The sequence below is a fragment of the Megascapheus bottae genome, unplaced genomic scaffold, assembly GCF_031878675.1.
Source record: "Megascapheus bottae isolate mThoBot1 unplaced genomic scaffold, mThoBot2.hap1 HAP1_SCAFFOLD_322, whole genome shotgun sequence".
Lineage (NCBI taxonomy): Eukaryota > Metazoa > Chordata > Mammalia > Rodentia > Geomyidae > Megascapheus > Megascapheus bottae.
This window is the reverse complement of record NW_028327358.1, coordinates 45,078-72,427: the sequence shown is the minus strand read 5'-3', so window position 1 is coordinate 72,427 and position 27,350 is coordinate 45,078. Positions and strand designations below refer to the sequence as shown.

Here is a 27,350-nt window from a genome sequence, read left to right as displayed (position 1 = left end):
TTGTAAAGTTGATATGCAGAGGGTTACAGTTACATAAGTAAGGGAATGAGCACATTTCTTCTTGAGCAGTGTTATCCCTCCCTCATTTTCTATCACTTCTCCCATCTCTTGGCACAAATTGTAAAGTTCATTTCCAACATAGTGTCTAGTGAGTATTTCTGTTGCATTATTTTGTCCTTTGTCCCACCATTTCTGTGATTGCCCTTCTCTTTCCCAAGTCAGATAAATTTATATACAAGGCAAAGAATACCAAAATTAAAAACAGTGACAACAGGGGATAAGCCAAAGGGAATGGGGATGAAGGAAAAAAGAAATAACTGCAAATAGAATGCACACACACGCACACACACACACACACACACACACACACACACCCTCTTGTTTCCATATCTTGGAGTTCATTTTAATTCATATGATCATATATGCATAGCTACTTAGTTATTTTGTTCTGCTAGGATAATCCTAGACATATACTCATTGTTAGAAATGAGGGAAACCATGGAGCCTATGTTCTTTTGGGTCTGGCTTATTTCACTTAATATGATTTTTTTTCAGTCTTTCCATTTCCTAATCAATGAAGTGATGACATTCTTCTGATGGAAGCATAGAATTACATTGTGTAAGCTAGGCATGGTGGCTTGTGCCTGAAATCCTAGCTATTCAGGAGACCAAGATCTGAGGATTGTGGTTCAAAGCCAGCCTGGGCACTAAAGTCCCTGAGACACTTATCTCCAATTAACCACCAGAAAACCAGAACTGGGGCTGTGGCTCCAGGGGTAGAGTGGTAGCCTTGAACTGAAGAGATCAGGGACAGCATCCAGGCCCTGAGTTTAAGCACCATGGCCAGCAAAAAGAAAGAAAGAAAGAAAGAAAGAAAGAAAGAAAGAAAGAAAGAAAGAAAGAAAGAAAGGGAGAAAGAAAGAAAGGGAGAAGAGAAAGGGAGAAGAGAAAGAGAGAAGAGAAAGGGAGAAGAGAAAGAGAGAGAGAGAGAGAAAGAAAGAAAGAAAGAAAGAAAGAAAGAAAGAAAGAATTCCATTGTGTATATATACTACATTTTTTGATTCTTTCATCCACTGAGGGACGTCTGGGTTGGTTACATAACTTAGCTATAGTAAAGTGAATATGCTGCAGTGAATATGATTCATTTGGATAAATGGCCAGGAGTGGGATTTCTGGGGAGCTCTGTATTTATTCTTTTGAGGAACCTACATATTTCTTTCCAGAGTGGTTGAACATGTTTAAATTGGCACCAACAGTGTAGCATTCTCTCTTGGCTACATTCACACCAGGATCTGTTAAATTTTTTTTCCTAATAATGGCCATTTTTAACTGGGGTGAAGTGGAATCTCAACGTCGTTTTGATTTGCATTTCTTTTATTGCCAAAGATGTTTAACATTTCTTCATGTGCCATTCTTATTTCTTCTTCAGAGAAGTCTCTAAGTGTTTAGCCCACTTATTAATGGTGTGGTTGCTTCTTTGAGGATTTTTTTACCAGTCCCAGGGCTTGAATTCAGTGACTAAACACTGTCCTTGGGCTTTCTCAAGGGTAGCACTCTACCACTTGAGCCACAGCATCATTTTTAGCTTTTTCTATATATGTGTAGCAAGGAATCAGACCCAGGTCTTCGTGCAAGCTAGGGAAGCACTTTACCACTAGGCCACACTCCTGGTCCCTCGGGATTTGTTTTGTGGGGAGGTTAATCTCTCCCAAGTTACTCGAGCTAATCTTAAACTTTGGCAAAGTAGCAGGGTATAAAATTAATCCACAAAAACCAACAGCTTTTCTGTAGGCCAACAATGAGAAAAACAAGGGTGAAATCAAGAAAGTAACTCCTTTTGTAATAGTCTCAAAAAATACCTAGGAATTAACTTAACCAAAGATGTGAAGGACTTATATAATGAAAAATTTTAAAATCTGAGAAAGGAAGTTAAAACAGAATTTAAAACCTGAGAGAGGAAACTTAAAAAAAAAGCCAAGAAAGGAAATTAAAACAGGAAAAACCTCTCATGCTCGCAAATTGGTACGATTAACATCATGAAATGACAATATTACCAAAAGCTATATACGAATTCAATGCAATACCTACCAACATCTCAACAACATTCTTCAATACAATAAAAGAGCAATCTAAAAATTTATATGGAATAATGAAAGACCCTGAAGAGCAAAAATATCCTTAGTAGGAAGAACAGTGCTGGAGGAATATCAATAGCAAACTTCAAACTCTATTATGAAGACAGTTATTAAAAAAAGAAAACAGCTTGATATTGGCACATGAACAGACCTGAGGACCAATGAAATAGAATTGGAGACCCAGAAATGAGCTCACATATCTATGGCTACCTAATGTTTGATAAGGGAGCCAAAAAATGCTAGATGGAAGAAAGACAGCCTCTTCAACAAATGGTGTTTGCAGAATTGGCTATACACATGTAGAAAACTACAGTTAGATCATTATAACTCACGCTGCACCGAATCAATACCAAATGGACCACAGACCTCCATATAAGATCAGATACCTTGAAAATATTACAAGAAGGGATAGAGGATACACTAGGGCTCCTTGGCACAGGCTGACACTGAGTAAAGAGCCAGAATCACAACAAATCAAAGAAAGGCTGGATAAATGGAATTACATTAAACTGCAGAGCTTCTGCATGGCAAAGAAAATAGCTAGCAAAGTAAATAGAAAGACCACAGGTTGGGAAAAGAGCTTCACTAGATATAAAACAGACGATAGCCTATCCTCATATCTTTTTATTTTTCTTTTCTGTTTTTTTCCAGTTCTGGATCTTGAACACAGGGCCTTAGCACTGTCTTTGGACTTTCCTTCAGGCTAGAGCTCTATCACTTGAGTGGCAGCCTGACTTCCAGCTTTTTCTGTTATGTGGTATGGAAGAATTGAAACTGGTTTTTCATGCATGCTAGGCAAGCACTCTACCACTAGGCCAATCTCCCGGCCCTATCCTCATATCTTTAGTCTCCAGTTTGTTAATTCAGAAACAGAGAGGTTAGGTACCTTGTGACTTTCAAAGGGATGCTATCCAGGGAAGAGCAGGCAGATTAAGCTAAAGCCTTGGCTCTCTGTCTTTATGGGCTTATATAACCGTTGCCTGGGGGTCTGCCTGGTGAAGGTGAAAACATTTGGCAAAAGCAGAAGCAGAGTTATCAGACTTCCAGGGAGTCTGGAAGAAGCTTTAGGAGATTGTGTATGTGGTATGTTAACCAGGAGACTGAGATGGGGAAGACTGTAAACAGGACATGGGGCTACCTAGATAGGCTGTATTGTGAAGAGGCATGCTTTAATGATGACAGGAAAGGTGACAAACCTGAGATAGAGAATATACAGGAGGTCATGAGAGGAAGCCATAGCCAAAACAAAACAAAACAAAACAAAAACAAAAACAAACAAATAAAGGGTCAGGCACACACCAGCACCCTCTTCAGTAGCTATTAGACTTTGCTTGTTTGTTTTCACTTGATTTCTCACAATGAGCACTGAGGATTGCTATCTCATTTTAGAGATGATTACCAGAGACAGCTTCACACTCTGACTCCTGACTGAGGTTTTGCTGCGTCAGAGCCATGAAAATCCATATGGCGAAATCCACTGAGTTAGATGCAGCTTCCAGGATGCTTCAGCTGGTGGGCACCATTCTGCCTGAGGTGTGGGAATACTACAGGTGCTGCCAACTGTCCCCCAGCTCATTTATGAGTGGTTTGTGAAAGATAAACTGGCCTTGGGGCCAGGACTATGCCTTACTTCACCCAGGGTTCTCTCTCATCCTTCCCCTTTCACATTGTCCCACCAGCCTTGCAGAACTGTTCTCTCTCTCTGTCTCTCTGTCTCTCTCTCTGTCTCTCTCTCTGTCTCTCTCTTTCACACACACACACACACACACACACACACACACACACACACACACCAGAATAAACTAAAGCAAACCCAAACCAAAACACACCCTCTGTATGTTCCCTTCTCTCTCTGACTGGTCAGGGTGTCTCGCTGTTCTTCACAGAGCAATGGATGTCCTGGTGGCACGATGAAAGTCGTGGGGCACCAGTGCTCACTGCTCTGCAGAAGGAGAGGGTCCCCCAAACCTACAAGCTTCTCCATCCCCTGAAGATTCACTACTATCCAGGAAGAGAACCCTGAGTTTGTCCACGCCTGGAAAGCCAATCACAGCTTCAGCCCTGTGGGTCCTAGTTACTATGTGAGAACACATAGTTATGTGCTGGTGAGACATTTTGTTGTCATCTAGCTCAATAGCAGGAGGTGTCTCTCTCTGGAGCCTGACATGAGTCAGTATGAATTCCCATTCTGCATGAATGGGTCACTCTCTCTGGAACCTCAGAGCTGAGAGAGACCTAGATCAGTTCTTATGGTAGAATTTCCTTAAAGACTTACGATACCTAAAAACACATAAAGTAGATTTTGACCACTGACATTTAACTAAAGTAGTTCCATTCTTACAAGATTTATTAGACCTCCTTAATGCCTAGTGCACTCCACTCCAGCCTTGAGCTTAAGGACCTCCTTTCATCCCCAGAGAGTGAATCTTTGTGGTTGAGAGTCACCTCATTTGGAGATAATGAAGTCAAAGCTGAGCTAGGGCCTTTTATGAGTGCAAGGCAGGGGTGGTGTGGCCTTCGAGTTCCCTCTCCCAGATTTCTTTTTCTCACACAGTAAACAAATGCTCTATCTACAATAGATTTTTATGAAAATCCACTGTAACAATTATCCACAAATCATTTCTTATGAACAAAAGACCCCATAAAGAATGGATAGTTACAGCACATACAAACACTATCCAATTAATATCAAGAAGATACCATGAGCATTTACAAATCAGTAAGAAAAGCTCAAACAATTTAATAGGGAAAAATGGGCAAAAGGCTCACACAGATTTTATAGAAGAAGCAACACATGTGGCCAATAATCATAGGAAGAGATGCTCAAAATCATTAGTGATCTGTGAAATGCAAATCAAGACCATAAAGATATATCATTTTCCACCAATTAGACTGGCATCGTGAGAGGTGGTAGAGAGGATTTGACAGAACAGGTGTTTAATTGCTGCTGGGAGTGTACTCAGTACAACCACTTTGGAAAAGAGTTTGTCATTCTCTTATAAAATGGGACATTGCATAGCTAGATTCTACCAATTCCACTCCTGAGCATATACCTCAAGTACATGTCTCTCAGCACTCCTGGAGATAAGAAAAGCCACAGTAATATTGCCTGTAGAGTCAAAACTCTGGAAACAATCCCCATGACCATTAACAGAGTACAAAAAAACAAAGGTATCTGCAAGGAAATGCATGAACTGTCTTGAATAGTGTATATGAATCTTAGCAGAATGGTATTGAGCAAAATAGAAGTATTAAAGGCAACTAATCGAAGATAATGTGCAGTATCATATCCTTTAAAAAACATAAAATATCCTCATATTCACATCCAAAGTCAGGATAAAATGCAAAAATCATCAGTATTTGCTGCAGATGGGAGGCATGGAGCCACAGGAAGAAGGGAAGCATATTGTTGGATGAAAATCAGAGTCAATGCTAAGGTTTAGATAAGCCATTTCATTGTTTATTTCTAATGATAGCACCTAGTAAGTGGTTTGATTATAAATGAGAGTTATACCCAAATAAATGACCTAAAGCAAGGGTTGCAACTGTTATATCCCTCCCTCCCTCCTTTCTCCCTTCCTTCCTCCCTTTCTTCTTTCCTTTTGATTATCTTTAAGTAGATCCACAAAGGAGTTGTCATTTAACAAAGCAGTTTATGAGTACCATATATCTTGATTGATAGTGCTCACTTTGACATTCTCACCCATCCCTCTCCCACATACCCCTTCCCTCACTCATCTTAGTTTTGTAGAATGTGGTCTACATGCCTGCTCTGATATGCCTCAAGATAACTAAAACTTTCCTCTAGAGAGTTGTGGCTTGGCCATTGTGAAGATGTCTTCTCACTCTGGATGCAACACATTGGCAGCCCATCAGAAAGTGTTTATTGGATGTATTGATACTTTTGAGTAAGAGCAAAATCATAAGTAAAACCATCAATGAAAAGTTCAAATAAAGCATTCCTTATCAAATCATACAACTTCTCTGGAACAGAATCTAACCTTTTTATAGTATACAAGATTTGTTACTTTCCTGAAATGATTAATGTATAAACTCCCGAGCCACTTTTGGGTAGAGAGGATCGCACATTTACCTTTTACATTTGAATCTGCAATAAAAATGGAGGGCAGTGCTAGAAAAGTGTGGAAAGGTTTTATAATAGTGTCATAAACACAAGTTTACATTTTTTGGAAAGAGAAAAGCTCAGATTCACCTTCCAATTTTCCTTCTTGTATCTGTTTGAGTGGTTAAGAGATGGAAATAGAACCCCCCATCTCTCTTTCTGGATTTATTCCTCCCCACATCCCCCCAGCACAGATTTGGTAATGTGGAGTCCAGGATGCGCAGGTTATATATTCTCATTTCTCAAGTGAAGACCATGCCTTAAATCTGGAACGCGTAAGGGAAAAAATGAGCAAGTAGGGAAATAGGCATTGATGCTACAGTCAAATGAGGGTAACTGCTTCCATTCTCAAATACAACCTGCTTCTTTGCAGTTCAGACAGTCTGGCAAAGATAAGAATGCCCAGTATGTGACTCGTAGGGACAATTACACTTGTAATTTCCAGTTGCTCTTTGATGATACCAGTTCCATTTCCAGAAAGTGCATGGTAGTGGAACAATGGTTAATTGCTATTAAAGTCAAGGAGTTGGGTATCTGCATAACCTTGGAAAGCTGCTATTATTTTTAATTCACCAGTACTGTGGTTTTTAATGACTTGAAACCAATTTAAGTGGGATATGGCTTAGGGAGTGGCAATCACTTTTGTACAGTAGCAGAGGAGGAAAAAAGGTTGTATCATGCTTGTTCAGACTCCATTGGTTCCTGGCAGCATTGCTGAAACAGGGAGGAAGGTAGAGCTTTGGTCCTGATGATGAAACATTTCAAGATGGGACCTGGGAGGAGAGAGAGTTTTTATATCCTAAGAGACTGCAACAAATACTTTTTAATGCAACTGTCTATCTCCAGGGGAGAAAACCCTTCTACTCCTAAGTGACCTGTGGACAGGTCTCCATTCTACACAGCCATATGGACCTAACTGACACACGAAAGAGGAACCAAGAATGTGGCCAACTAGATCCATGACTCAAATTTGATTTTGTAAAATATGCATGTATTTATTTATTTATCTGTCCACTATATAGAATTTTTATTTCTGCTTTCCCACAGCAGAGTTGTGGGACAGCAACCATATGGTCACATTTTTGTCATCTATACTTTTAGAGAAAAAAATTTAAAGAAAGTGTGTCTAACGCAGAGTTCTGCCCCACCTAATAGCCCACAGACATCTCCAGCAGCTCATCTTCCAGTTCTGCACAGCTGGTAACCTTTAAGTACCTGTAGTAACTCGTTCTCTTGTTCTGCACCCTCACTGGTTCCTTCAATAGTTCATCCTCCAGCTTGGTACAGTCTAGTGGTCTGTAAGCCTCACTAGTCACTTGTTTCCCTGCTCTGTGCCATCTAGTATTGCATGTATCTCTGTAATCAGTGGTCTTCTGGTTTTGTATTATTTGGTTGAAAGGTACCTCTAATGATATGTTTTGTTGTTATGGATCATCTAGTAGCCCTACTAGCTCATCTTCTAGTTCTGCACCATCTAGTAGCCCATAAACCACTACAATCATTTGTCTTCTTTCTTCATAGCATCTAATAGCCCAAAGGTATTTGTAGAAGCTCATCCTTTAGCTCTGTGCTACTTAGTGACTCATGTTCCTGCAGTAACTCCTGAATTGGTACTAACTAATAATCCATAGGCATTTCCAATCACTTGTCATCTTGCTCTGGACCATGTCCTAGCTCCAAGGCACCTCTGGTAGCCTTTCTTTTAGCCATGCATCATTTAATGCCTTGTATTGTCCTTTCTAGGTTTGATGCTGGCCACCTAGGACTATACTGGGATAGCTTTTGTCCTGGCCTGGTCTAGTTTTCCCTTTGGGTCCAAGGCACTGTGCCAAACTACTTACATGCATTACTGCTTTCTTCATAAACAAATTTCTCCATGATTATATCTCCATAATGTAGAAAATGAACTTGAGCCTCAGAGAGTCTGACTTGCTCAAGGTCATAGAGACCAGTGGTCTAGCCATCCAAACCTCACACCTTCATTGCCTCTGGTGGAAGCTAATGTTGCCATTTCTTTCTTTTTTTTGCAGATAATGATAAATTCTTATTTATTGAAAGACATTCAGTTGAGAAGTAGAGAAATAATTGTTAGGTAAGCTTAAATGGCACATGATTATGATTAAGTTCCACTAATTTTGTATTTCTGAATTTGCTTTCTATGCAGAGCATTATATTCATATAGCAGTAGCAGGAAGAACTGTGTTTTTTCTTTGTCCATCTTCTTGATAAAGTAACATTGCCATTTCTGTTCTTCAATTCCTTTCTACCTGTGTGCATACTTTTTACTTCTGTTTTTCATTAATCTAATACTTTCACACCCACATTGTAAAATGTATGCCTGACCTCAGTTATTAAAAGACTTTTCCCATCTTCCATGTGTCATAGCAAAGATTATTTAGGTATGTGATTTTTATTTATTTTTTATTTCCATATTATTAAAATTATCAATTGGAGAAAACTTTGAGACATAGAGCTACAGAGCTGAGCTGGAAAGTGGTTCAAATTTATATGATAATAACTATGTGGGATTATTTTTTCTTTTCTTAAGCTGATGAACTCCACCAAGGAACAGCTCACATAAGCCAATTTCTGTGCAGTGCCACGACTGACCTGGACTGCAAAATGATTAAACCTTTCCATAAATCAGACCTAATATTTAATAACATTGTCAACTAGAATATAGTGTTAATAGTTAAGTGTCAATCTTTACAGCTTGTTGAGCTCTTTGAACAAATAGATGAGTAACTTGTCTCAGACCTTGTGGCTAGAAATAGTATTTTTTTTCCCTAGAGGGAGGTAGCTTCAGAGGCCAATAGTCTTCCCAGAAGTTGTTTTATTTTTCCACTCCGTGAATTTCACTGGGATTATAAAATGTGGATGCAAATGCAGAAATAAACTAGGCCTACAAATCTTATTTATTTCCATCATTGATCCAATGCTTTGGCCTCTTCTCTCAGCACCTGCGTTTGTACCTCCCCTCTTCCTTTCTGCTCTGGGTTGAGGGCTGCTGGAGTCAGAGACTAGTCTGTGACACATAAGATGATATTCGATGGAAGGACTGTGGACAGATGAGGAACTTTTCTAGTATCTTTCTTTGGAATGATTAATGTAAGGAGGCGTTATACATGAGGCACCACTTTAGCTCTACAAAATGCTAAGGAGGTGAAGTTGCAGATGGCATGAGTTGGTAATTTTGAGGTGCTGGATTAAAATGCCAGAAGGCCTCAAGTGCCAGTGGTTAAGGCCTCTAATCCTCGCTACTCAGGAGGCTGAGATCTCATGATCACAGTTCAAAGTCAGCTCGGGCAGGAAAGTCCACGAGACTCTTATCTTCAATTTTTAAAAGAAAAGTCAGAAGTAGAGCAGTAGTTCAAGTGGTAGAACATTCGCCTTGAGCCAAAAAGATCAAGGACAGTGCGCAAGCCCCAAGTTCAAGCCCCAAGATAGGCACAGAAACAACAACAAAATAACACCCAAATCACTACCACCACCAAAAACTCAGAAGGCTCTGACCCTGATAATGGGAAAGATAAAGTTCTGATTTCCATCAGAAAATGAGCAGGAAGGAAGTAGGAAACTCCCTATGGAGGAACAAAATGGGTTTGTTGGAATGCATTTAGATAACCACTTCATTTCTACACTTTTTGTATCTGCTTAATAGCACTCTATCTATTTACAGGTTGGATGCTCTCCTCTCTTGATTCATTCATTTATTCACTTACTCATCCATTCAAGAAATGCAGTTCAAGCCATTTCTGCTTAGGAGTTAGGAAATATGTGTTTAAATTCCATTTTAGCCTAATTTAATCCATGGTTTTGAGCTAGTGAAGTCACCTTTCTGAACTATCTGAGAAACTTCAGAAAAGTTTGGCATGATTAGATGTGAGCTTACCAATGTGTCGAATCTAAAGCATCCAATGTGGATTGTAGCCCAAAGCACACACTCTGGTGGATGCCAGCACACTGTTGTAGTATCTTCTATATGTTAGGAAGAAAGATGCCAGAATATGAACACAAACACCATTGGTATGCATAAAATAAAATGGCATACATAAAAATTGACATTCATAAAATAAAATGCTTATATATTGTGTTCATTTCCTGAGCTTAACTTATAGTTGTACAGTCAGCACCCAACCCAAGATACAGAACACTGACAACACCCACAAGAGTTTTTCTGGATACTTCTCCCCATCATCAAAGACAGACACAATTTGTTTCTTGCATGACAAATTAAATTTACTTTTAATTTGGTTTGTATAAGCAGATTCTAAACACTATAAAATTCTGTATGTGCCCTATTTGACCCCCCAAAAGCCTCAGATTTATCCATGATGAAATGGACATCAGTATTCTGTTTTCCTTTTTTTTCCCTTTCTTTGAATTTTTGAATGGAATTCCTTTGTAATTAAAAATTTCACCCTTGCTTATCCATTTGTGGTGGTTCATATTTCCACTGTAACAACTGAGGACTCCTGAGCATGATATGAGTATTCCTAAATAAGTCCAGTCAAGGGAAGCTTCCATTTTATATGAAAATAATAGGAGGACATAATCAAAGGTCATGGTATACATCTGTGTTTACTGCTGTATGAAAGTGAGAAATCAATCCCAATATGGCTCCACCATTTCACACTCCCAGTAGTAATACAACCCTTGATAACTATAATGCTAGACATGCCAATCAATGCTAGCATTGTCACCCCCTGTGACTGCCTTACTTGTAGCCAATTATTTTTTCTTTTAGATTAACTTAGAGTCACTGCAGTGGATGTGAGTAGATATCTCATTGTTTCAGTGTAATGGCTTTGGATATTGAACTCGTTTTCATGTCCTTCTTGGTCACCTATATATTTTCTTTTGGGAGTGTGGGCTCAAGCCTTTTGTTAATTTTTATTGGGCTCTTCATCTTTTCATTGTTAATTTATATGGGCTTTTAATATATCCCCTGATTTAAGTCCTTGATAAAATGCATGTGCTACGAATATAATTCCCAATCTGTAAGTCATCCATTCATTTTCTTAATGGTGTCTTTTGAGAAGTAGAAAATTTTAATTTTGATAAAATATCATATGTCAATTTCTTTCTTTTCCTCTATAGTTAATGCTTTTGGGTTCTGCCTGCAAATTTTACCTACTCCAAAGCGGCATAGATTTCTTTTAGATTTTTTGATGTTCTACGCTGCACCTAAAAGTAATTTTCCTGTGTGGAATGAGAAAGTGATGAGTTCATTTGTTTTGTATATTTGTACGTAATTGATCTCGTCTCATCTCTTAAAATATCCTATATTTACTCAAGAACAGGTGAGAGACCTTGATTGAAAAGCAACAGGACAATATGTGTTGGTCAATGTCTACATTCTCTACTCATTTCATTGATCTACCTTTCTATTCTTATGTGGATACAAAAATGATCACAGTAGTTTATAGTAATTCAGAGTTAGATGGTTTAAGTCTTCTAATTTTGTTATTCTTATATAAGCTTGATCCAACAATTCTGGATCATTTATCTTTACTTAAATTATAGAACCATCTGTTAACTTCTTCAAAAAAGCATGATAAGATTTTGATAGACATTGAGTCTTCTGATCCATGAATGTGAGATTTTTTTTTCATTAAGAAATGTTAAATTTGACTTGTAATTTTCAGTTTTTTTGTTTTATCTAGTTCAACTTTTTGCAGCAATGTTTTCTCTTTTACTTTGATTATTTTCTCTTTTACCTTCTAGTAACTTAATACTAAGCGTTAAACCATTAATTTTAGACTTGTTTCCTTTCCTAATATAAACATAAGAGCTATACATTTCCTTCTAAGTTCTGTTTTAGCTCTATCGTTGAATTTTTTACATAGTATGTTTTCATCCTCATTCAGTTCAAAATATAAATTCTCTATAAATAACGATGTTCTATTGTACATTAAAAATAGAAGAAATGATTTAGCAAGCCCTCATTGTAGAAAAAGTGAATGTTTGAGGAGATAGATGTATTTAAACTAATTTAAACATTTACTTAAGTTATACAGGAATCAAACATTACCTAGTAACTTCATTTAACATGTATGGGTTTATATACCAGTTAGAAACATAAAAGAAGCTGGGCTCTGGTGGCTCATGCCTGTAATACTACTAATCTCCAGTTAACCATTCAAAAACTGGAAGTGTTTCTGTGGCTCAAGTGGCAGAGCTCTGGGCTTGGTGAAAGAGCTCAGGACCGTGCCCAGGCCCTGAGTTGAAGCCCCATTACTGACAAAACAAACAAACAAACAAACAAAAAACCTGCAAAAAGAGTCAAAACAACAAAAGAAAGTCTCACAGTTAATCTTTTCAACAGTATCTCAATGGAGTTCTGGTGGACAGAAAAAGACTGATTTAATATAGAAAAAAACCTTTGGGATACAGAGCAGAAATTTACTTGCTTATTGAGGCTGGAGGCTTCCTCTGATAGTTCATTGTTCCACATAATTTATAATTCATGTGTCTTGGTGCCTTTTCTGTTTTGAAGATAATAGTATCAGAATGCAAGAGGGAAATATCAGGCAGGAAATGAAATATATTTAAAAATGGAAATGCAAGAAGAAAAAATACTTGGTGAACTCCATGTGAACAAAACCAACTTGCAAAAACAACTTGTTTACTAAATGAATAGTTTTTTTTTTTTGTGGGATCGTAAACTTAACAGTTGCTGTCATCATAACTCCTCCTCTAGATCTTCAGTTTCAGGTGAGTTTTAGATACCTTGGCAAGGAAATGTACCTGCTCATTCTTCTCATGCATTACTCTGTTCCAAATCGGCTACACATGTAATCCATATCACCTGTTAAAGCTATTAGCAGTTTTGAGTGGGAAAATCTGTTTCTAACTTGAATACCTTATGTAACCATTAAGAAAACTTTATAGCTTCTCAGGTGGCTGAGATCTGAGGATCATGGTTCAAAACCAACCCAAGAAAGAAAGTCCTTAAGACTCTTACCTCCAATGAAACTAGAAACTCAGAAAACACCAGAAATGGTGCTGTGGGCTTGAGTGGGGGAAATGCTAGCCTTGAGCACAAAGAGGCTCAGGAATGGTGCCCAAGCCCAGAGTTCAAGTCCCAGGACTGACAAAAAAAAGAAAGAAAAACAAAATTTTGAAATAACTTAAAATAAAAATTACTAAAATATATGTAAAGAGGAAAAGTCCAATTCAAAAATTTTCACCAACTAACTGATTCTAGGAAATCTCTGGCATTTTTCTATCTAGACAGTTTTGAATTATAACCAGTTTTATGTAATTATAATGTGAGATAAATAGATTTTATGTTTATTTTTGTTCTGGTTTTGTTTTGAGATAGAGTCTTAATATGTAATCCAAGTGGATTTGAACTCTCAGTCTTCCTAGTTTAGCCCTTTTGGTGAGTAAAGGATAGGTGTATGTTATGTTATTATAACTGGATATCCTGCATTTTTATAACATTGTTGTAAAACTTAATTAGCGACTAAAATGCCTTTGATTGTCATAAATCAATTTATCTAAACATTCCCTTCTTGATAGTCATTTTTCCTTTCCAATGTGTCACAAATATAAATAGCAACTCAATGAACATCTTCCTGCCTAATGTTTCTTTTTATCCAATTTCTACATTTATTTCTGTAAGTGTAATTCTCAAAAATAGAATTATGGTGTCAAAAAGATGCCAATGTTTAAAGCTCTTGACAAAATATTACTGCATTTTGTCAAAAGCAAGACTGAATGGATTATAGTCTTATTTGTGGAATCCAAAAATATTCAACTTTCACTGCCCCCCACTATGTCTTAATCATTTCTCTTTAGGTGGAGTAATTGTTTTATAAATTGATGTTTTCCAATTTTTCTTATATCCTCTCTTGTACTTCTGTCTTCCTCTTTGCCCATATATAAATGTTCTTTTTATCTGCAAAATTTGCTTTATTTCCCTTTATTAGACTGGGGAATTATTATTTTATCTTCAGTCCTTCTTTCCTTTGGTCTCTAACAAGGCACTGGAATCATAAATTGTAACATATCAATTGTGAGTCCAGAGAAGTTGAATGAGACCGTGACTAAAGGTCACAGTCCTTCATAGATGAGAAGTGATACACATACAAACCCACCCTCAAATATGTGTTTCTATGGTGATTTATGACATGGTTATTTTTCCATTTATGAATTCATTGATTTATCAACACATTTTCTAAGACTGAGCTCAATATGTAAAAGTACACCTGACATTTTTAGTCCCAAACAGCATTAGAAGTGGTGTGATCACTGTCAAAGAGAGCACACAGGCTCACTTATGTCATGCATTCTCATTTCCTTCCATTAATTTTACTGTCTTCTTTCCTTTCCTTGGGTCCTTTGTCTGTGTGTAGACTATCCGGCCATCCATTTAATCTTACAGATTTTCATGAGAGACACTGAGGATGCATCTGAGGTGGCCAGAGTTTCTCATGTCCAGTTGTACTTCATCAGCGCTGTTTGTGGGTGAGGAAACTTATGTCCAAGGGAGACAAGTTACTTCCTGAGAATCAGGCTCGAGTCAGAATTAGGTCCAGCATTTGATCTCAGGACTCCAGGGGAATGCTTAGAATGATGCCTCAGCTTCTATCTGCCAATTGCATGAGCCTTGGTCACTAGAGCCTGTATGGTCTCCTCCTTCGGCTCACCTTTGTGCACTGTGGTGTATGTTGCTTGAAGCATGGTCCTAATTTTGTCATCCAAACTGGCTGAGGGCTGTTCCCTTCAATCTGGATGGAAGGATATACTCCTCCAAGCCTTCCTGGGACCTAAATGTTTAAAGAGTAGGAAGTGCAAAAGTAGTTGGAAGTGCCATCCTGTCTGTCCTCAGTATGAATGAACAGAACTGCTAGAAATGCATGCCAAGAACTGCAAGGGGGATAAGGAGACAGTAGAGAGGGGAAATGATGTCCTAGTAGGGGCTTCCTTAGTCTCTCTGAAGCTCCTTACCTTACAATCAACTGACTTGGTCCCTGAATAACTCCTTGCTGCTTAATTCTGTTGGACGGTGATTGGTTTGGGATAATAGAGTCCAAAGATCAAAGAAAGCCCCCCTGAGCCTCCCTTATTAAAGTATTTGGCTTTGGATTTTGAGCATTGCCAAGCAAATCTCATTCGGAATTCTTCAATTACTTTCATTTGTGATTTTTATAATTTGGTAGGGTAAGCTCTGGAATCAAACCAATATCCATGCCATCATGCTAACTTTGATTATTTGAGACTCATCACTGGAGGGAGTGGGAGGATGTTGATTTTCTTAAATCTGATTTTATATTTCGGATTTCTTCTGCCCTGTAATTTGGCTTTGTACCCAGGCCTGAAATACTTTACCTTAGCACTGGCTGTAATAAGGGCAGATTCCATTCTATTTGTTCCATTGAATATTATTGGCTTGAATTTTATGATTTAAGATTTTACATTTTGAAGGGAATTGTTTTGTTATTTGATTACACTAACATCAAGAAGTGAGGGCTGATGAAAACAATTTTAATTTATTGCATATTCCAATTTGTTGGCCACATTTGCTTAGCTTATTGTTCTTTCCATTTTGTTGGCAAAATGTTGTTTATCCAAAACCCAGAAGATTTTAAGGGAGAAATCACAATAACATTCTTAAAGAAATAGGTATGTATGACATTATGAGAATGCACTCAATCTCCACACAGAGGATGCTCTATGATATTTTCACTTTGCAAATAAGGAATGTGAAACTCAAAATAATTGAGCCCCTTGCCCACAGATTACTTAACTCTACCCTCCTGGTGTCTGATTGCCAACATCATCATGCCACCATTAAGACTAGAAAATGTAACTAAGTAGGTGTAGATTTTTCCAATTCCAGGGGGATACTATTGAAATAGTATTTAGAGTTAATCTGAACCCTGTAATTTAAATTTAAGAGTGATGTGTGTGTGTGTGTGTGTGTGTGTGTGTGTGTGTGTTAGAGAAAGAGAGAGAGAGAGCAGAGAGAGAGAGGAGAAGTCAATAAAGTTAAAAAAAAAAGGCAAACGGTAGGATCAGTAAGAGCTCTGAAAAGCTCTCCTTATGAAGGTCTCCTCCCCAAAAAGAGCAGAAAAGGTTGTCCTGGTAACAGACATCTTTAGAAGTAGACTTTTGTTGTTTCTAATATCTGAAGGGTTTCCACGTGGACCAGGACTTGAACTTCAGCCATACTGCCCATGAATCCAACCTCAGTTCATCACAAGGGAATATGGTAAGATTTTCTAGAAGGGGAAGAGATGTGGAATCCGTAAGCTGTGCAGTGGGGTCTTCATTAGGGTGGCACCAGATTTGAATTGGTGACCCATCAAGATCCTCTAAGGATTCCACCACTTGACAAAGCTGTAAGTCAGGCAGAGCCCGAGCTTGTTCATCCGTACAAGATGGGAGTTTTTTCTTTAATCTTCTAGGTCAGGATGATGAGACCTCTTTTGCAGCTCATCAATGTGCCTGCCCTAAGGCACAACCTTTGCCTCTCAAGGTTGATGCTTCAGGAATGATATAAAGGAATATGAATGCACAAGTAAAATGAGAGAATGCCACTCTTCAACCTAAACTCCCAGGGTGGCCTCCCAGTCTATTAAGGCATAGTTTATGATAGCAGTTGTGATCGCATGACATCGACCGCTTCTCTTTCCTTCCGGAATCAAGGGCTGCCTGGAGTTAGCTAAAGAAATATGAAGAGTAGGTTGTGTGAGAGTCCATTGCATATATCTTGAATTGTAAAATTCCATAGTGTGTACCACATTCTGGATCCAGTTATCTGTTGTTGAGCATCTGGCTATTCCCCATAAGTTGGCTGTTATGAGCAATGCAGCAATAAACATGGGTGTGTAGGTACTTTGGTTGTAGCCTATCATGCATATTTTAGGTAAATGTTCAAGAGTTCAAGTGTTGAGTGGTTTTGTTTTGTTTGTTTTTAAGTAATGTCCATACTGATTTCCACAATACTTGCACTAAGTTCCTTTCCCAAGAATAACGTACAGGGTTCTTTTGCTCCTACATCTTTGTCAGCATTTGTTGCTAGTCATATTTTTAATTATGGCCATTCTAACTGAAGTGAAGTAGAATCAGCATGAAAGTTCCTGGATCAAACCTTTCAAAAAATAAACATTTTAATGGAATGAAAATCAGGGAACTGAAATAAGTCTGAGTATGGGAGTCAGAGGGACACAGGCGAATGATTGAAAAAATTGAAGTGTATAAATATAGTCAGAATACTCAGTGTATCTCTGTGTTCAAGGAAGAGGCAGGTGAGACAGAGAGAATGATGGAAATAGGCATTCTGACCAAAAAACACTAGACATAGATATGGGTGTGTTAAATGGCAAATCTCTTCTATGAGCATTTGATGTTTAGAAATTTTAAAAGTCTTAAATTTGCTTCACAGGGCAAAACCACTGTGGCAGCTGGATATAATTTCATATGTTTTTCTTGACCCTTGACTTGACAAAGTCAAGTGCTTAGTTTAAAGTCTGCAGTGTGGCCAAATAAGTTACGGGATTTGAGTCACTGAGAACTGGATTAGTTTCTCTATCTTGCTTTTGCCAGCTACAAAATCATAGGCAGGTTAATTAATTCTTGAAAAAAGAAGAATAATATGATTGGTTCTTCCAGAACAATGAAGACTGGCAGTGATAGGAAGGGTTTGGCAGAGAGTACATTTTAGCCAGTCTTCAAAATGTGGGGCCTGCAGTCCCTGGGTGCTTGTGAGATACGCATATTCTTGGGTTCTAATTCAGGACTATCAGATCAGAAGCTGGAATGGGGAAAGTTAGCAATCTATGTTTGAATGAGTCCCCACCCCTTTCTTCCATTTGCTAGGATCTGTTTGATCTGACGGCACTGACACTTAGAATGGTTGCTGCATTTGTATTTGATTTTACTTTTGAAGTTTAGAAAGTGACTCTGAGCTAGTGGTCAGCCCAGCCTCTTCTATTTTCTGTGTGGATCAGCCTCTAGGTGGGATACAGAGAAGAGAAGGATGGCAGGTGAGCTGGAGGGAAGAGAAGGTCCCTGTCTTCGCTGACCTAGGTTACTCATTTTTCTAGCTCCAACAGTATGTTAAACAGCAGACTGGATTATTATACAGGATGCGCAGAGGAGGAGCTTAGATTCTTCTCTATGTATATGTATATGCTTGAGGCACAATATCCACATGGCCTTATGATGTGTTTGACTACAAGAAAGCCCATTCGCTATACTTGCTGATTTTTTTTTTTGCCAGTCCTGGGCTTGAGCTCAGGGCCTGAGCACTGTCCTTTGACTTTCTCAAGGCTAGAGCTCTACCACTTGAGCCTCAGCACCACTTCTGGCTTTTTTTTTCTATGTATGTGGTACCGAGGAATCGAACCTGGGTCTTCATGCATGCTAGGCAAGCACTTTAACCACTAGGCCAAACTCCCGGCCTACTTGCTGATTTTTGTATTCATTTCCCTTCGTGGTTCCATTTATATCTAGGCAAACTCATTTACTGTTTCTCTTCAATCATTCTTAATTTTTCCCATAAAATACTCAGATGGGATTGTTGTCCATCATTGTCTCTGGATAATTAAAAATTTTTGACAAATCCTTGAAAAATCAATGTGCCCCTTTGCTCTGTTGAGAAGCTTGTAGATGGCTCCAATTTTGCTGATGGTGTACAATTTCACATTTAGAGAAAGTAGTCATTGTTTCTCCGAAGTTTTCCTTTCCTTTCCTTTCCTTTCCTTTCCTTTCCTTTCCTACCCTTTTCTGTTCTTTTCCCCCTCCTTTGTACCACATCAATTCCCTGTCCAGTGGAGTTAAGATGAAACTTTTCCAGTAGGAAAATTCTTGGTTTACTAAATAAGGCTACTTCTCTCCAGAGAACCAAAGGCTCCAAACAGAACAAGGCTATAGTGCCTTCATGGGTGAAATGTTAAAGACAGACATCATTAGTACAAACTTGGGACAAACATTATCAGAGCATAACCAATGGCTTAGGGGTTCTAGGTGGCTCTTGAGGGCTACTGAAGTAGAATTTTTCACATGATAGTGGAAAATACCACTCACTTAAGGACAGCTGGTGAAATTTAAGCTCTGCCAATGACTAAATTTTCTGGCTAAGGAAAGCATTATTTTTTATTACTTTTTTCAGTGGTAGTCCCGGGCCTTGAATTCAAGGCCTGGTCACAGTTCCTTAGCTTTTTGTTAGTTTGTTTGCTCAAGGCTGGTGCTCTACCACTTGAGCCACTGTTCCAGTTGTAGCTTTTTGTTGGATACTTGGAAATAAGAGTCTCACAGACTTTCCTGCCTAGGCTGACTTCAAACCACCATCCTCAGCTCTCAGCCTTCTGATCAAGAATTACAGCAGGCATCAGCACCTGGTGACCACAGTTATTTCTAAATCTCAACTTCCTTTGTATGGGAAATGGACAGTGTGGAACATGAAAGTTTACCCGGGAAACTTAGAAGATACCCATTGAGACAGCATGGAGGTACAGTAACTTGATCAAGGAAAATATCTGGTGTGACTTCCCTTGAAAGTGTGTGTTCGGCACTCTTGCTATGCTCCATAATTTTCCCTCAGAGCCAATGCTCCGTGTACAAATCCATAATACTCTCTGCACTTGACCTCGCTTTTATGCAATGGGCCTGGTATGCAGCCTGAAAACCGACACTTCTTCCACATCGATGCTGCTGCTGCTGCCTCTCCAAGGGACACACTTTGGGACCCATGAGTCTTTCCCACAGACGTGGAGGAGGTTAAATCTGGAGAAGATCCTTAAGGACCATCTGGGCTTCTCTTACATTTTTTTTTTATAAATTGATAACAAGTCAGTAATTAAGCCAAGAGTGTAACCCAATCTAACCATCTTTCTAATCTGCCAGGCTGATGATGGAGGACAATTTCAAGTGTCATTTATCTCAAGGCAATTGCGTTTTAATCAGGATCCCAACTTTATGCCATGCTGCTGGTGATTTGATTACCGCAATGCTGAAGCCATGTGCTAACACTCGTTTGAGTTCTTGTAATGCGGCAGGCACTTTTGATGCCGTCTCTTTCTCTTGGAGGAGTAGGAGGGCGGGAGTGTATTTGTTCCCTCTAGGAACTCAACTCTGAGGGCTCATGAGGACTGCTCGTACTCCTTTGGGACTAGAGTCAATGACTCTAGAAAGTGAAAGGGGAGAAAAGAGATCAACACATGCGCAGTAGAAGGCCAAAAGTTAAGATACAAAATTACTCACCATTCTTTACCATCTTGTGCCCCTCCTGATAGATTATATAACCCCAGGACATTGGAGTGTCAGGATGGGGCAGGCTATCATTGGCAGAATTCTTAGAACTTAGGGCCATTTTCCTACTATAAACTTAGTAGAAAGTACCTTCCTTCTACAAGGACCTCCCTGGTGGAACCAGGGCCAACCTGTGATCCAGCCTCATGCCTACAGTATGACTGAGCCCACTAAGGACGTCCTCTGGCTTAGCCTATCTTCAGTTATGACACCACACTGTCCAGCTTCACCTTGTTCACTGTGGCTTGAAAGTCAGAGCCCAGTGGACTTGGCACCCCATAGAGGCTTCAGAAGAGTAGCTTGTATGGTGATGGTGGCGAGTCCAGCTTTGATATCCCTCCCTCTCACTGTGCCTGTTCTATTCTGCCTCCTTTGGCTGCTCCAGGGCCTACTCCAAATGGAAAGTCATCTTGAAGGTATCCTTCAGTCCCCAGATGCCTTTCATCGTCCTGGCATTTTGGATAATGTCTTCTCATTGGAGATAGCTCCAAATATCCAGTGGAACCTTCCTGAACCTTGTGTTGATACCTTAGGGTTCCTTTCCCAGGGAGTGTTATGCTCTTGATATGTGGCATGTAGGCCCTACACATATGCCCATAAGCATACACATATCCACACCTATGAATACACAATTGACATCCATACACATAATCATTTGGCTCATATACACATGTGCACTCACGCAACTATACACACTCAAGTGGTTCACACACATAGATACCCACACACAGTCATGCATGCATGCATGCACACCTACACACAGATGTCAACCTGCATGTTCACTTAGACATGTATCAACATGTATACATTACCCCACACTCACAATTCTTACAATAGACATTGATACACATGCTGCCACATATTCTCACATGCACACACACAGGTATACACTTATCCTCACAGATGTCCACTTCTGTTCACACACACACACTCCCCGCATTGACACACCTGCATTCCACCATTTCCATGTGCTCCCCTAGAGTTCTGCACACCCATGCACATGGCGTATGAAAGTGGAGGAATGACTGGCAGTCAGGTCAAGGGGGTGGAAAGGCATCACAGTGGATAGGTTGATCTGCATCCAGCTGGAGACTTCTGCAGCTGGAGGCACAGCAGGGGTTGAACCCCCCACCGTGTGGGGTTCTGGCACGGAGCTGTGCACTGGAATTTCACATTATGGTATTTCTTGCAGGAAGCTATTCTCATTGCCTGAGAATGCAGATCTGCTGGAGAGCTGGGTGTGGTCATGTGGCCTTCCTGCTGCCCACCTCTCTTCTCATTATACAGTGCTCAAGGGAGAAGGCTGATTCTCTACAATTTCCCTCTTAGACATCTGCAAGCATAGAAGAAAGGCATGCTGTACTGCAGAAGCATTGGGCACCACAGAGGTTGTAAAAAGCCAACCAAACTCATCCATTTCACTCACCAAAGTTGATCATTTGCTACTTGATTTTTGATTCTTGTGTTTATTTTCTAATGAACATGGTCCTTTGACACAAAATTGAAAAAAGAGCTAGTATTACCAAATATCACAGGCTTTTTCTCATTAAATGGTGTAAGTATTAGCATTCATTTCACAAAACCTTCAGTATGTCAAATGTATGTAATGTATATGTGATCTTCAGCTGAACTCTGCCCATTTGCTATCCAGTGGAACACAGGCCTGTATGTGTTAAATCACTCACACTGTTGACAAACAATGCAGCTGAGATTTGGATCCATATAGTTAGACTCCAGCAACTTAGACTGACTTATGCCCAGAGCTGTCTTCCATTTATCAGAGACATTTTCCTCAGCAACAAATATGCTGAAAACACCATTTTAGTGAAAAGAAAATAGTCCCTCATTTAAGGCTACCATTTACCTACTCAATTCTCACTAGTTGGACATTGAGATTATTTCCAATTTCCTACTAGTTTAGCAAGTGCTGTTCTGGGAAAAAAAATCTTCACACACATATCTTTTTAGAAATGGAACAATTCTATAAGATAAATCCCACAGGGGTAGAGTTGCTATATAGGTCGATTTTTTAAAAAGAAGCATTTGATTCTCCTCACCAAACTGCCATTCCAGCAATATGCCAACCAACTGTCTTACTAGCAAGCTGTAAAATTGGCCTTTTCTCTGCAGAAGGTCTGGGGTTTTACTGCTGCATTCTGGGATTTGGCATAGTGCACAATACAGGTATCAGTGTAGCCAGGGTTCAGGCTGTGTCTGGCAACATGTTGCCATTGTATGAAGGTGATTATAGGAGTTAAGACTTGAGAGCATGAAAGGCTGAGCTCTGTTTTGTTGGAGTGAATGAAAGGTATAAAGGAAGACAATAAATGTGCCACCTAGATGGTTAATGCATCAGGTGTGTAAAGAATCCTTGGAGAAGGTACACAACCATATCCCCTCTTCTCCCACACTGTCATCTTAATGGATGACACTGGTGGGAAAATAAGCATTGCCATTCAGTGTGGTGTAGCAGAATCTCCTGGGAAACTGTCCAAGAACAAAGATACCCCAGAAACCCCTTTTTTCTTAGTACCCTCCTCACATCCCAGCAGAATGGAGAGTAAGTACAGGCCTCTTTGCCATCAGATGAAGCCCTGAGGATGACCTAGAAATCCTGCTCAAAAGCTGAGCTTGTTTATAATGAATCACTCCCATTCTCCCAGTCTCAGTTTCTTCATCTATTAAAGAGGATAACTGTACTTGAGAAAAAGATGTCTCGTTTCTGGAGACTCTGCCACCAGGGGATGCTTCACACCCACTCAGGACCTGGCATTATACATGCCTAGCTAACATGCACACTTTGTGATAGCAGCATTGGCACTGGGGTTGGCTGCATTACATTTCTCATCTGGGGAGACCAAACAGTTAGGATGGATTAGAAATGAGTGTGTCAGGGTTCGTTGTTTTAAAGGGTATTATCTCTGGAAGTGTGTGTTCCAAACCAGCTCTGGGAAGGATGGAAGCAGTGGGAGAAATGAAAGACTGTGCAATCTCTTTTTATAACCAGAGAGAAGCACTGGAGAGCCAATGAGTCCATCCAGTGTCATAGGTCACCTGTGGCTGTGGCGTCCAACCTTCCTGCAGCAATGTAGTCCACTCATAACCTGCCAAGCATGGGGCCTCTTGTGGTGTCTATGTGTTTCAGTTTGCAGGCATCCGCTGTGCAGGTGGACATCATAGGTTTGGATTCCATTTGCTGCAATGTTTGCTGGGAGATCAGCCAGGGGTAGTCCATCTCCCTGCTGCTATCCTGGCACCCAGGCGATGAAAACCCAGATGCCCTTGACTGTCTCTAATGCCAGAGATATTCTTTCATTCTCCCTTACCTTCTCACATCTACTTTTTAAAAAAAATTCTTGTACCAACTGTTTTTGGTTTGCTGATTCATTATTTTTATTTTTGGGAAATGGGTTGGGAGAGGAAAGAAGCTAACTATTTAGAAGCAGGCCAAAGAATATTAGGGAGATTTTCTCAAGTGTTTTAGGGTCAAGGATAGAATTTCCTTTATTTATTTATTCATGTACTTATAGTTCAATATTTATTTGTAGTTTATTTATATATTTATTGCCAGTACTAGGACTTTAACTCAGAGTCTGGACACTATATCTACTCTACCACTTGAGCCACATCTCCATTTTAACCTCTTTGATAGTTAATTGGAGATAAAAGTCTCATTGACTTTTCTGCTCTGGCTGAGTTAGAACCATGATCTGTAAAGCTCAGCCTACTGAGTAGTTAGAATTACAGGCGTGAACTCCTATAATTACAGGCTTATTCATATAGTTTTAATGCAGTCTTTATAATGAGACTATGTTGCACAAGATCTCATTCTACTCTTTAAATTTTTTTATCCCATTCTACTCTTGATCATAATTTCATAGATTATTTCCTGAACATTGACCATTTAAACGATTCCCCCTTTACTTTAGAGTCAACACTAGATTTGTAATATTTCGAATATTTGCTGTCTTTTAGATACTTTGTGTTATTTTTTTAAGTTAAGTTTCAATTTGCCAGTGTAAAAACTATAGTAACTTCCTGGGTTCACATTATGTTTTGCTTCATTAATTTTTTCACAGGATTGTATGTGATGGTCATTACCTCTAAGAATAATCTCATTTATTTTCTTACAAATTTTCCCTCACTAGATATTAATTAGAATACACTATAGGGCAGGGTGTTTGGCTTAGTGGTAGAGTGCTTACCCAGCATGCACTAAGACCCACCCCCCCACCCTGCCGAATTTGATTCCGCAGTACCACATACATAGAAAAAAAAGCCGGAAGTGGTGCTGAGGCTCAAGTGGTAGAGCTCAAGCCTTGAGAAAGCCCAAGGACAGTGCTCAGGCCCTGAGCTTAAGCCCAGAACTGGCAAAAAAAATAATACACTATAAGCAGGGCACTGGTAGCTCATGTCTGTAATCCTAGCTATCCAGGAGGCTGAGATCTGAAAACTGTGGTTTTAAACAAGATAGGCAGAAAAGTCTATGAGACTCTTATCCCCAATGAAACCACAGAAACCTGAAAGTAAAGCTGTGGGCCTAGTGAGAAGAGAAGTAGGCATGAGCAAAAAACTCAGAAACTGAGTTCAAGCCCTAAGACTGGCTGAAAATAAATGAGAGGACAAGTTTGTGATAGGTAGGACAGGAAATATGGTAATTCTTGGCTCTCAAGGCAGAGCCTTGGTACTTCAGTTGTCTTAAGACCAACCAGCAAAATAATAAGATTTCAGAATTGTTAACATCCATAAAAAATTGATTCAGATTCTCCAGTTATCAAATTTGTCATAGTGTTTTTTTTTAAATGTAGAAAGGTCTGAAGCTCATTCTACAAGGAAACATGGAATGAATCCATATACAGACAATACACCTGTGGTGGGTATAGGTGTTTGACTTGGAAAAGCTGGATCTGAGATGTTTCTGATGACACAGCCTGAGCTAGCAAGGCTTTTGTCTCACACAGAAAGACCAGGAGATATTTGCAAGGTCCAGAATATTCTTCTGGAAATTGATCTTTGTGAACTCCCCTGAAAAAAAAATTTGAGTGTTACACACTGCTAATTGCAGGACTGAGAGGTGGAGTTATTCTAGAGATTTTGAGGCTGTTGAGGAAATTAAGAAGGGATATTTGCAATCCTAATTCCTCAAAGCCAGCCCAAGCAGGAAAATTCATAAGACCTTTATTTCCAATTAACTTTCAGTTGTTCGAAGTAAAGCTTTTGTTCAAGTTGTAGAGTGTTAACCTTGAGGAAAAAAGTAAAAACAAAAGTAGCTCAAAGATAGTGCCCAGGCCCTGAGTTCAAGCCCCAGGACAGGAAAAAGAGAAAAGAGAAATAAAAAAAAATGTTAGTGATAAAGATGGAGCTATAATCTGCTTCATTTTACTGCTGTTGGTGCCTTTTTCATTGTTGATTTGGCCCTATGACAAAACATGGCAAATATCTCTAAGTCATCCTATTTTGGCACTGTTGAGTAGATCAGAAACTTAGCCACAAGAAAACACAAGAAAGACCCCCATTTGTGTGCCAGTGGCTCCTGCCTATAGTCCTAGCTACACAAGAGGCTGAGAGCTGAGGATCATAGTTTGAAGCCAGTCTGGGCAGGAAAGTCCATGAGACTCTTATCTCCAGTTAATCACCGGAAAACTGGAAGTAGTGCTGTGACTTAAAGTGGTAGAACACTAGCATTGAGTGAAAAACTTAGGGACAGCATCTAGGCTTTGAGTTCAAGCCCCAGGCCAGGCAAAAACAGAACCCAAACCAAAACAGCAAAATGAGACTCCTACTTTCTCCTCTCTTTCGGAACTGCCTCCCGGTTGAGCAGGGAGTAAAAGTTGGTACATAGTATAGCTTTTCAATATTTCACAGCTGTGTCCATAAATATAGAAGTAGTGGTCTTCCTAAACTGTGTTCACTGTCTGAGCCCTTTCAGTAACCACACATGAATGTAGAATGCAGTTGTCCCATTATAGTGACACTGGTACGCTTTGCTCTGAATCTGCTTCCACTTGACTTAACCCAGCTTATTTCTTTTCCTTCTTGGAACCTCACTTGAAAGGTAAAGTGAAGCTGATCTTAATTCTTCCCTCAACATGACATGCCCTTTTGAAATCGTACAAATAACAGTGTCTGATTGTCATGTTGAATTGGGGGTATGAAAGTAAAATGTTCCCAGGTCTGGCTGAAGCCAAATATTAGGTCATAAGTCAACAGTTTTGCTGAGAAACTTGGTTACTAAGAAGTTGAAAATGTATATCTTTTCATGAGAAAACTTGTTTGCCAGTAGGAAAGAAAGTCCAAAGACTGTTATCTTCCTACATGGAGGAAGAGAGATGTGTATAATTTGGCAACCTAGGTTAAAGTCCTTTTGGATGTTTGAAATTGGCTTGGTTGAGGAATGAGGGTTTGGTGTGATATTTGAAGTGTTCCCTGATGTGAAAGTTAGTGGGTGACATGGGTGTGTGTTGTTTCCGACAAGGTAGTAGGCAAAATTGTGAGAAACACTAGGAGCAGGTCATTGCCTCTGTAGATCATATTCTGTCCACAAATCCTTCTGATGGATGGAATCTGACAAGAAAAGGAGACATCTTGGATTATATGCATTTATGGTACTAAAAGAAATAAACTCTCACGGAGTGTAATTGCACATACCTGTAATCCCAGCACTCAGGAAGCTGAGGAAGGAGGAGTTGAGAATTATATGGAACCCTGAGCTTTCATATAATTAACTTTAATAAGAGAGAGAGTGAGAGTGAGAGCAGGTGAGAGAGAGAGAGAGAGAGAGAGAGAGAGAGAGAGAGAGAGAGAGAGAGAGAGAGTAGTAGAATGTG

General features: G+C 39.4%; 1 protein-coding gene across 1 annotated transcript in view; it reads left to right on the top strand.

Annotated features, from left to right (window-relative positions):
• The window catches only part of LOC150040015 (glutamate receptor ionotropic, delta-1-like), a 62,090-nt gene that overhangs the window by 12,787 nt on the left and 21,953 nt on the right, over positions 1-27,350 (top strand). The gene's annotated exons all lie outside the window — the stretch shown is intronic.